Source organism: Sinocyclocheilus rhinocerous, unplaced genomic scaffold (assembly GCF_001515625.1).
Source record: "Sinocyclocheilus rhinocerous isolate Xijiao unplaced genomic scaffold, SAMN03320098_v1.1 scaffold738, whole genome shotgun sequence".
Classification (NCBI taxonomy): domain Eukaryota; kingdom Metazoa; phylum Chordata; class Actinopteri; order Cypriniformes; family Cyprinidae; genus Sinocyclocheilus; species Sinocyclocheilus rhinocerous.
In genome coordinates this window covers 1167921-1172161 of record NW_015633949.1, presented here as the reverse complement: position 1 = coordinate 1172161, position 4241 = coordinate 1167921, and the positions used below count along the sequence as shown (strand labels likewise).

At 32.5% G+C, this 4241-nt stretch overlaps 1 pseudogene; it reads right to left on the bottom strand.

The window, feature by feature from the left end:
• Window positions 1-1446: 1446 nt before the first annotated feature.
• Window positions 1447-3568, bottom strand: LOC107744817 (multidrug and toxin extrusion protein 1-like; annotated as a pseudogene).
• Between the last annotated feature and the right edge of the window lie 673 nt (window positions 3569-4241).

Genomic DNA, 4241 nt, shown 5'->3' with positions numbered 1-4241 from the left:
CAATTGAGCTTTTAAAGGTTACAGTAAATGTTAACTGGTAACTATAGAACCATCAAGTGACACAATGTGGTATCTCCATCTGGTTAAGGTCTCAGGCAATGAATGAATGCAAAATTAAGTGTTTTTTTCATTGACATATGACTAATATATTTGGTAGGTTTTTGATATTTTTTTGTATTGTAAATCATTTTTATTTTTAAATTTAAGTGGTTTTATGCATAAACACTATGCACCAATAATATATTACTGCATTTTTAACCTACGTTTTAAGCCTATAAGACTTCATAAGACACATAAAACCACTAAGAATACATAAATATATTCACATACATGCTGCTATGTCTATCCAGAGCTCTGCTGTCATATTGTTTGTTGTTAACTTGTTATACTGTATGTAAATGTTTAAGGCTCCTCTAGGCCATTAGTATTAACTAAGCATAGGAATTGAGCAGATTAAACAGTCTGATGTGACTGTGACTCTGGGCTGTTTTCAGATGAGTGTCATGTGTGGAAAGATAATTCAGCTGCTGGGAGCAAAGAGTGATATTAGTGGGGGTTGTTTCATTGGAACTAATGAAGTCAGTGACATGATTTAAATGGAACAAGACATATAAACACGCACATGCCCTGTGGAGGACAGTCAGTAGGTGTTCCAGCACACCTCATTTTAAGAACTGTTTATTGTAAAAAGATAATCTATAATTAGATTTAGTTCCTACTTTTAAACCGCTGCAAAGATTGCACATAGTTGACTTAAAGCAGCTTATCACAAATGAAATACCTGGGTCAATAAATCACTATCCCATTTTATTCTGAATAAAATTTAAATTTCATGGTGACTTCAATGACAATGTGTGTCTATCTACTTTTTGATTTTTGTGCATTTCAACTAATAGTCCATGAAATAACATTCATTTAAAGCGGTTTCTGGTATGCATGTTTGTCATTTGTGTTTGCTGCAACACATTTGCTCTTTTTAATATAAATTCATGAGATGATAAATATGTGAGAGCATGTGGGAATGAGAGTATAGCCTTATATGCTAAAACAGCTTTATTGCAGATTTATTGCAAGATTTGGGATTGTACAGGTCGTTTTTGTTTAACAGAGTAAATTACAGATTAATACATATATTTATATCAATAAAAATAAACATTTATACAAAACGAGTAAGTACAAAATGACTTACCCAATGTCATGTAAACAAAACAATGCCTTGATATTTAATGCCTGGACACTGTCTGAAATCCCAGAAAGCTGCCCTGCTTTGTGCCTGCCAGGCCTCACCTGCCTTTCAGATACAATACAAAGTGGACATAATGAACATGTTGCACTGGTTGCTTTTGGGTGGCATCCTATGACATGCACTGGCTGGACTCTCTGTCTGTTTTAAGACACTCATTTAAGACACATTTTCCCAGTACCAGTCCTTCAGCTGTTATAACGTCATCTCTTAAGAAAGAATTTAACGACGAGTCCAGCAGCGAGGAGCGCTAGCATAGCTGCCAGAGCCAGACCGCGGCGCAGCACTAACACACTCAGTGGCAGCTGCACCTTCACTGTAGCAACTAGCGCATCGGTCTGCTCATCCACTAGTCCATCCATATCTGTAGCATTATTCGCATCACAGCCCTCAATATATCCACCGTCCTCTTGTGCACCTGTCAAGAAAATGACTTATTAGCATGCCTCATTAAATAAAATCAGACTTTTTGAGTTGTTAAGTGTCACAACAAACATATTACCATCATCCGTCCCTCTCGTCAGCACACCAGCCCTGATCTGTGCCTGGAAAGTGAAAAGTTTCACTTAAGTGCACTGGAAAAGGACTAAATCAACTTTTAATGAAGGAAATCCTATATTCCTCACCTCTTCAGAGGCTTTCTTCCAGTTCAGTTTGAAAAGAAGGACAGAGAGGAACACTGACTGAAGGAAGACGGAAATTAACAGGCCAGTCCACAGACCTTGAGGAGATTAGAGTAATGGTTTACATAAAATGCAAGACAGAGTGAAACAGAAAAAAAAAGCAGAATTACATATTAATATTAAATATCATTATAAAAATGTTTCAAATGCTAATTTTGATGTATATTTGTATTTTAATAGAAATTAGAAATATTATTAAATATAATTTACAATTATTAGTTATGTTTTTCTGTTACATTTAATATTAATTTTAATTTTAAATGATATTTTAATGTATACTTATAATTATAAATATTAAATACAATTATTATTATTATTTAGTGTATTATTATTATTATATACACACAATTTATTAATATTAAGATAAAAACAAGTTATGAATTAATTACATATAATATATAAACATAATAATACATTCTATTTAACAACAATAATACAATTAATAATATATAAGATGTAACTGATAGAAAATATATATTTTTAATTTATTACATTACATATATGCCTCACCAAAAATTCCCCATTTCGCAGCAAACATCAGAAATATTCCAATAGGAAACCCAACAGCATAATATCCCACAAGGTTGCAGATTGCCCCAATCTTCTGCTTGCCCAGACCTTTCACTATACTGCCACCTGCTGCCTGATTGGATTGAAGGAAGAAATAATAATTCACATTTTCTCCCCAGATGACCCTTTGCAGTGTAGTTTCAGATGTGTCAGTATAAGGGATAACATCCAATATAATTAAGGTTTGAACTCCACTTTCCTGATCGATGTGTTGGTGTTGTCAGTTTTGTTATTAACACTAATGAGTGCTGCGAGTGCTCTAACACAACTCTGCTATTGACTTACCGCTGTGGCATCAAGAAGATGGAAAGGAGCGAATAAAACCATTACCGTGGCAACCCTCATTCTGATGCCTCTTCTGAGATGAAGGAAAGAAAACAATTGCCTCAATATTAGTCTTGTTTTTCTCAAAATGCTGTTTTCAAAATAACACTATTTAAAGTACTACATGAACAAAGTTCATTCTGGAGTTACCACTTAAGTACTAGAGATATTAGGAGAAAAGTGCAGAGATAATTATGAAAAATAGTTAAGAAGCAAATGTTTTTAACCACAAAACCACTGCAACAGACACTGAAAATGAAATAAAATAAAATAATTTCCACATTTCCATAAGAATATTAGCGTGGTATGAAAATAATTTACAGTAGCTAGTGATGTATACATCACCACAAGTGATGTATAAGCAACCTATTAGCAAAGAACAGGCATAAAATGATGATTTTCTGTAAACAAAATCTAAAATCGTTGTTCTATCTTAGCTGCACAAATCATAGAGAGTTTGGCAGAGAGCTTGGCTTGAGCAACATCTCCTGCTCCCATGGCATTTCCCACTCTCACATTGCCAGCTACACTGAACCCTACAGGGAACTGAACACACGCCACTGACTTTAAGTGTTCATACAACCTTGAAATAAAACACTTTCACACTAATGAATATATACCATGTATGCAATATTTGCCAGTCCATACACAACTGACTGAGCTCCAAGCTCCACTTCACCTATCAGACTTGCCATAAAAAAATAAAAATAAAAAAAATGAAAATACAAAGGTTAGGAACAGGGTTCATTTCAAGTTAATTCAGAATTAAAATGCAGAATTATAATTAAATTTTGAATTTAAGAAAGTAGAATTTAAATGAAATCAAATATAAAGACATTAATTTGTTTGCTGTAAGTTTAAAAAATACATTTTATGTTATTTAAATTTCATGTTATCATACACATAAATAATCATATTATCAGAAACATTTTATAATACTAATAATCAAAGAAAATAAATTTTCATACATTTACATATTTTAAAAGTTTTTTTTTTTAAGATGTAAAATGATATACTTTATATTTATATAAGAACACTTTCCAGAAATGTACCCCAAAGTCATAAACAAAATGCAATAAAAACATAAAGTCATAATTACACAAAATTAATGATGCATTTATGTTTTGCGAGCTAATGAAATAATGTAACTTCTTTCTGTTATTGAGTTGTGGTCTATTCAACTCCAATATCAACTCTAATAATACTAAACAAATGACTAGACATCTTCTAGACCTGCATGCTCTAAATATGTTGTATATTTAGGGAAGACCAAGCAAAAACATATTTACATACAGCTGAGGTACTCTGAAACAGAATAACACAATTCTGAAGTGAATGAAAATCTCTTATGCTGTTGCCTGTTTCTTCTTTAATAACTAATTCCTGTTAAGTACGTGAATATGTTCCATAAAGCTATTATT